The sequence below is a fragment of the Gavialis gangeticus genome, unplaced genomic scaffold (assembly GCF_001723915.1).
Source record: "Gavialis gangeticus isolate Ggan-Ray unplaced genomic scaffold, GavGan_comp1, whole genome shotgun sequence".
In the NCBI taxonomy this organism is placed as follows: domain Eukaryota; kingdom Metazoa; phylum Chordata; order Crocodylia; family Gavialidae; genus Gavialis; species Gavialis gangeticus.
The window spans coordinates 22,562,695-22,570,803 of NW_017729011.1; the positions used below are offsets into that span (position 1 = coordinate 22,562,695).

The following is an 8,109-nucleotide window of genomic DNA, read 5'->3' on the forward strand; positions in this document are numbered from 1 at the left end:
GGGATGATGGAGTTGGGGCTGGTCCTGCTTGGAGCAGGGGGTTGGACTAGATGTAACCTCCTGAGCTCCCTTCCCACCCTCTTGTCTATGAGTCTATGATCTATGTGCTGAGCTTCGGGTCTCAAAAATGAAATGTGCCTCTAGCCCCCATTCTTTGTAACCAAGTTAAACAGCTGTCAGGCTCACTGCACCCGTTCTGACAAGCCCTGGCATACCAGGGATATCATCTGTACCAGGAATATGCCCAGCTAAAACCATTCATTGGTTACTCTCAATGGACTGGCACCCCATACCTAGAATATTCAAGGGAGACTGACATTCTTTAAACACTGTGCAATGCTCACCCTTGGGGAATACAGCATCTGTCTCCAGCGTTTCTTTGCTGTCAGTTTGCATTCCCCGCTTCTACGTGCACAGGGACACCTGGAGGAGACTTAACTACGGTCAGCTTTCCAAATGAAATATTCTTCGTATCTTAAGTAACTTCAAGTCAATAAAGTTCTTAATTTTGCTTGTGCAACTTGGTAGCCTTAGGTGAAGTGAGACATATAATAATAATTTAGAAATGGCATACTACAGCAAAGCTATTTCATGAGGCTCTCATCTGACCTTAGTCGAATACCTCCGTATCTCGCTTCATATATTCTTAGTGCCCATTTTTCATCTTCAGCACTTTATTTCCCCGGCTGCTTTCTCTTTCTCTCCCTTTTCAAATGACAAGAATTGTTGGCCAGACTCTCAGCTGGCATGCGTCTTTCATAGAGATGCTCCCATTTCATCCAGCTGAGGATCCAGCCTGCCAGCCAGCACTCCCCTATATTCCGCATCAAGCTCATTCTGAGACATGCCCTCAGTTAACCATAATATTAGATGTTCATTTTTAAAAATATGGCAAACTATAAAAATAAAGGTAAATATACCAAGAAAATACACTGGCCAGGGAGGGAAATCTGAGCCAACTCTGTTAGGTCATGCTAAACAACACAAAATCAATAATCTTCTTCCTTTTCATCAAGGTACTTGCTGTATATACTGTATCTCTCAAAGGACATTTCCACTCACTCCCCTAGAATTATTCCACTACATTGTACCACTTATCCTCAGTAAAGGCCCTTGCTAGTAATAAAACTGAGAACAATATTCATGGAAAGAATAATAGCTTCTTGTGTGCAAATACTCACACACACACACTCTTGTGTATATAGGTTAAGAATAAAATGTATATGCATATGGGTGAAGAACAGACATGCTTTTTGCTCATTAGCATACATACAGATCTATACATAAACACACACACACACACACACACACACACATATATGTATAATCATAAGCAAAGGAGCATTTCTATTCTTAACCTATTACCTTCATCAATTTAACTAATATTCCTACGTGGGTTTCTGTTCTAAGAGAAATCCAGGACATTTGATACATATGTCAAAAATATCAGTTAAATTGTTTTTGAAATGGCATTTTCAAATAACACACCGAGACAGTCATTACCACCAGAACCTTTCATAACAATTCAAAAAGTAAATAGCAATTAAAAATGCCATTTATTCATTAAAAGTCTACAGACCGAACAAAAAAAAAAATAGTTTTTATGAAGCTGTCCCTAACTGCTATATACACCTACTTTGGACAGAATTACAGTGTTTTATTGAGCAATTTTAGCCCCAGATAGCACGTGGGTTTCTACAGCATGTACACTGCAATGACAGTCATATATTCCATGCCCTGTATGATATCTTGAAATGACTCATGGCTCCATTAGGAAGAATAACCTATAGCCCATTTTATTCAGTAATGGCTTTGTATTTACTCACAATAACAATGCAATTATCACTTGTCACTCCCATGCATCCCCCCGGAACAACAAGTAATGATGCAGGGTGCAAGACTGGGGTGTTAAACGAGGCATGGCAAGTTCCTTTCCAAACACCGGCAAAGTGGTTCTGGTGAAAGGTGGCAGCCTTGGCATCAAAGTTTGTTACGTGACTGAAAGGTGTCTGGATCATAATGTGAGCTCTGCAATGGGAAGCTTGTATCTGAATGGCACACAGTAACTCGGTGGCTAGAGACAGCATGAAGAACAAGCAATGATAAATATTACAGGAGGGAGGGCAGTGTGGAAGGCAACCTGGATAATGCTAGGAGGCTGACCTTGCCTGAGAAAGGCATCTCGAAAGGGGAAGAGAAAGGCCTGAGCACGGCAATCGTATTGAGGCAGAAATGAATGGGCACCTGGTTCTTTCAGTTCTATCCTTATTTGCTGCAATTCTCTACTATGGAAAGAAGAGAAGACTATATTACAGCGTTTACCACCTCCACCTGCCACTAGGAGACAGAGAAATACAACCATCTTTAGGCCACAGTATTGGCCTTCACTAGCCCCAGGCTAAGCTATTCCTTATTACATACAATTTATATTCCAGCAGCACCCACAGAAAGAAGCTCTCTTGTGCTAGGCACTGTGCAAACACAGAGAAAATCCTGGCCCCAAAGAGTTGACAGTGACAGGAGGCAGAGACCAGGCAGGAAGGGAAAGGAAGCAGGCACAAGGTGTAGTGACTTACCCCAAACCCATGGCGCTGGCCTTCGGGAGAAAAGAACCAACATTTTTCAAAGAAGTTGGTCTAATAAAAGAGATTGCTTCTACTCAAAGAACCTTGCTTAACATTTTTCAAATGCATCCCATCACCTTTTGGCTCTACTAAGAGCATGGTATGTACCGGGCCTCTCAACACTAGGCATAAATGTGTGGTCTTCCGCAGTCGTTCCAGTGCATGGTGTGCTAGGTTGATATTCTCCATGCAGACCCCCAGCCCTGCCTTTTGCAATACAAGTGGAAGCGTACTAGGAGCAGGGAGCAACAAATTCATGGGCATGGGTTGTGTCATGGATAGTGATTTTTAGACGTTTCCTGAACGCTTCACTCCCTTCTGCTTTGCAACTGCATTCAAGTGTCTATGGAAAAAGCTATGCTTTAACCACGTTAAGAGAACATAATATAGTCAACCAAGTGCACCTCAGTAAAGCCTTCACATTACATTATCATGGGGTGCTTTATTTCTCTTCCAATGCATGTGAAGCTGAAGCTACTTTCTGATCAACTCTACCAGCTCGGTGATCACAGGGATCTGCAGTTTCCACAGGCCCTCGCAAATACCAATAATAAGAATCATCCTGATCTTTCTAGTTCAACTGAAGTGATACAGTTGAACTAGAAATATCAGGGGGATACTTATTATTACTCAGACTTCTTTCATTTTCAGTTCTGCATGTTGCTAGATTGTTTTCCAATTCATCTTTCGTAGCCACTTGATGGCTCAGGAAAATCATCTTGTTTAATTAATCAAATGTTCTAATTTTGCCTTGCCAGATGGAAAAAAAAACAAACAAGCAGAACTAATTTAACTCAGAGTCCAGCAAGGAGCTGTGTGGTTGTCTTGTGAGATTTTCATTATTTTCATTTACTATTTGTATTCGAGCAGCACTTCGAAGCCACAAATGAGACAGCGGCTCCGTTGTGCTAGGTGCTCCACAAACCCCAGTTGTCTTTCCTGCCTGGTGCAGGGGACTGGACCTGATGATCTTGTGAGGTCCTTTCCAGCCCCTAACATCTGTGAATGTTGTAGAGACACGTCATCCCTTGAAGAATTTACCCCCTACAGTGACAGACAGACAATAGGTGGGTAAAGGAAGTGCTTTTACCCCCATTTTGCAAGCAGGAAACTGAGGCACAGAGAAGTAAAACAACTGGACACAGGAAGCGTGTGGCAGACTTGGGAACAGGACCTGTCTCCTGAGTCCTAGAACAGCCTCATAACCATAAGACGATCCTGCTTCTTTAGTATGAAAAGGATCTTTTTCAGAAACTAAAAGGCAGTGCAAACGAAGTAATGTTATAATTAAGATCCATAAGCACAGGCCACTGCAATGTTATCATTAGCCTTAGGACTTGGAGCAATCATGCACTCTAAATAAAATGATACAAATTAGTCATTATGCCTAACACCAATCAAGGACAGAGAAAATGAGTGGGCAATATGAGAAATTAATGGATGGAAAAGGAGCGACGTTGGATTACTTTACATTAAGTGATGCATCCAGTGAAGAAATCATTTCCTTCTGTATGTTAAAGTGGAACTTTAAAAGCTGCAGAGGTTAAAAGTGTCGAAAGCTGATCTCTCAGTGATAGGGTGCCCAAGTGCCAAATACAGGAGCCCTTAATCCATCCTGCAATTTAGATGCACTTCTTAGTGACAAATTTAAAAGCTGGAATATTGATAGTGCCAGGCAACGAGGAAGGGAATGCTTCAAAGAGCCATTTAGCATGGAAGGAGCAGCTGAAAAGAACTTGCCATTTGTTAAATTCCCCTGAGAACTATTTCTTGGTTATAAAACACCAGAAGATTTAAAAGAGAAAATGCTGAAAGCTTTATAAAAGAGGCTGCAGCAATTCTTTCGCACCAAATACTGTAACAAAGCCCTTCGTAAGCCCGAATGCTTCTGTGTTGATAATCATACTAAAAAAAAATGTACTTAATCACCATGACATACACTGCCCCTTGCTACTGTAAAATGGGGCCTGTGGCTTCAGCATTGCTAGCCTGGAAAGCATGCAGGCAATTGCACTGTAGGCAGAGAACGTGGTGCCTAATGAACCTGCTTTCTAGGCAGGTTGGTTTTCTCCCATTCCCCAAGTTATCCCAGCACTGCCCGGAGAGGGAAATGTGACAACCAAAATCTGGCATGATCGAGACGGCAAAGGTACAGAGGGATGATACAGCTTGTGCACAGCCCCGTCTTCAGCAGATGTGCTTTCTCAGCTGCCTCTAATCAGTCAATCCCACTTGCAGTTGAGAACCAGATGCTATCACGAATAAACCCCCATCTTATATCAACACTGGGCTGTTGCATTCAGTCCCTTCGTCCTTCCCTTCCCCCCTGGCCCTGCTCCTACATACACATGCTTGCAATAGCATCTCGCAGAGAATCCCATATAAAGAGGAGTCCGAACTAAGCCCATTGCCAAGTAAATGAAAGGGCAGGAACACATCAGGAATGAAGCCTGCCCTTCCATTCCTTCCCAGCTCCTTCCAGGCTTTGTCATTTTGTAATTGGCTCAATAACCTTTGTGTTACAGCAGAGCCCTGTCATATTCAGATTGCTCTGAGTCTCTAAGCATATGCCAGTGAGAGATGAACCAGAGGAACTTTCATACCAGACCAGACCCGAGGTCCATAGACTCCAGTGTCCTCTCTCTGCAAGAAGCCAACATCAAAACCTTCAGGACAAGAAACGCCTTGAGGGGACAGAAGATAAGTAAGGCTTGATCCAAAATCTGTTCAGTCAATGAAAGGGCCTTGACAGAGCAGTCTGTCCAAAGGCAAGATGACTTCCCAGTCCCTGTTAGTGGTCGGCTTCTGCACTGAAGAAGGAGGTGTATACGCCTTCAAAAGTTAAAACCTCATTTCCCGCTCCCCCCCAATTAAGTAATCACTCTCGGCCTAAAGAGATTCAATGGTAATCCCATCTTGCACAGCTGTGCATCCCATCTAACAGATTCAAAGTGAATCCCATCTTGCACCGCTGTGCATGTCCTTCCCACTGTAAGCACCTAGCCCTGGAACTGGGATCCTTTACTGGTGCCTTGTGGCAGTGAGGTCCACAGCAGCTATGTGAACCAGCACCTCCTTGTCTTGGTTTAGATTTTGTTGCCCTGAATGAAGCATACCCTCGAGCACTCGTCTTTATCTTTTCTGCCAAGCCAATTGTCTTCCTCACCCCTGGGCTGATGTAACCCTTTCCTCTAATGAGCCAATTTTAAAATTCCATTTTAATTATTCTTTCAAGCAACTTGTCTGGTACTGAAGTGAAGCTGATTGGGGGAGGCCCTCACAGCGTCATCTAGGATATCGTAACAAAAAAATAGGTGCAACCCTGGCTGCTTCCAATCCAGCAGATGATTTTAGTAGGAACTTGCCTATCTTTGCTATCACCACAGTCAAATCATGCTGAAGTTTCCGTAGCATTTTTGGGTGCAATCTCTGATGACCTCTGGGTCTTCACGTGTAGCTCCTGGCTCCAACACCACCTCTCTTGACTGCTCAGTCACTGCCGCTATCCCATTTCTGGTTACCGAAACCCAGCGTTGACACTGTGCCAACATCCTGTACGGCGAGAAGCTATTCATGATTCTCCAAGAGAAAATATTCGAATTCCACAGAAAGCTAAGCCCTGGATTCCTTTATGAGGCAGAATATTCACAATCCTTTCAAGTTTCTGCTTCTCCCTTGGAGTTCATCGTCTTATCAAAACATTAACACTCTAGGGGAGCTTTCAAAAGGCAGATACTTAGGATGCTAATCTTTTGACAGTGCTTTTATAAAGAAATCAGATATTTACTTCTGCTGAATGTTTGCTGTTCATGCTGCATCTCTAGGACCAGGAATGTGGTCTGCATGCTCACCACATATTTTTTTTAATTTGCTCACAATTCTGCTGCTCACATAGGGGAATTTTCATCAGCTGTATAACATGGCATTCCTGTCAAAGTTATAACAAAGGACTTCAAAGCCTGCATTTGAACTGCTTAGTATTTAAGAGTAAGTATTGCAAAGCCAAAACGTTTTTCTATGTTGCTCTGGTAATCTAAATCAGCTGAACACCAACGTGCTTTACAGGCAGCTAATTCAGGTTTCTTCTGGCAAGCTTGATTGTTCTCTAAAATACCAGTATCACCAGCCCCTGGAGCTGCAATAAGTGCATGAGGATAACATGCACTCAGCAAGGCCTACCTATGCTCTCAGCGAAGTCAATAACAGCACTAGCTGTACCTGAACAAGAGGTGTGTGTATATATGGATTATTGATACATGCACAAATTGCAGAACCGGGCCTTATCAATAAAGTTCAACATTTCCAGATACCGCACAATGTTTTCAGGATTTCTAAAACACGGGGAAAAGCCAAACAACTAGATGTAGTAGCACCAACAGCAAATAGTGTAGAGACATCTTAAGAAACAAAGTAGTTGGTTTGCCAATATACTACAGGAACATCGCTCTCAAGTTAGGGACTTCACATGAACATTCAAAATAACTTTCAAATCGCTGACATTTGTACCCAGACTAAACAAGGATTACATGGCCAATGCTAAGTGAGAAAATAAAAGACACAAAATGAATCACTCAAAACACAAAGTGTCTGAAATGCCTTAAAGTTGTAAATCTTCAGAACTGCAATTTTCACGCTCAGGAAACCATCATCGTGATCTAGATGCTTTATATCATGTCAAGCTGTCTCTGATCAAATTCCCATTTTCAGTGAACTAAGTTATTTGAATAAACACTATACAATTTGTAGTATAAACCTACACCACTGGGCAGAAGTGCCTTTTAAGGGATCTGGCTTTTGAAATATTGTGATTCACTTATTCCTGCTTGAAAATGACCCATTCTTCTTCCTTAGCTGTTAGAAAATGTTTCATCGGTTAACAAATCTGGTGAGTTGTCTAACACGCACATGCCAAGATATTCCCATACAGGCATGCAAACCTTTGGCTCACAGTCTCCAAACCACAACTCCTACATTTCAGCCACAGGTTTGCCACAAAGATCACAGGCTGTGGGGAAGTCACTTTTTTTAAGGCTCAGTTTTTCAAAGATAGAGAAATTAACTCTGTTACGAGACAACCTAGCAGGTTCCCTGTGGAGGACGCTGCAGAGGTGTCTCCAGTGGCTTTGCCACACCGACTGCCATGCAGAGGCATGCTCAGAGGCCCAGGAGGCTTCAGAAGTGGAAGAGCCACTGGGCCAGGACCTGCGCTATGGCTCGTTTCGGTGAGGAACAATTCACAGGGCCGCGGGCCCTCCCGAGGCATCGCATCTTCTCGATTTGTAAATCAAAATTTGCTTCGTGAACAGCGACTCCTTACTGCTCTTTGCTTTAACTGATGCCCTCGAGGAAGCCCCTCTCCCAACACCCCGCGTGGTCCATGGCCGCCGGCTCCTAGCAGGACCCTCCGCGTCATTTCCCCGAGCTCGGCAGGGCCTCCCGGCTGCACCCCGCCAGCACCGCCTTCGGCACCACGGACAGCTCCCGG

General features: G+C 43.4%; 1 protein-coding gene across 2 annotated transcripts in view; it reads right to left on the reverse strand.

Annotated features, from left to right (window-relative positions):
- The window catches only part of KCNT1 (potassium sodium-activated channel subfamily T member 1), a 218,196-nt gene that overhangs the window by 186,015 nt on the left and 24,072 nt on the right, over positions 1-8,109 (reverse strand). The gene's annotated exons all lie outside the window — the stretch shown is intronic.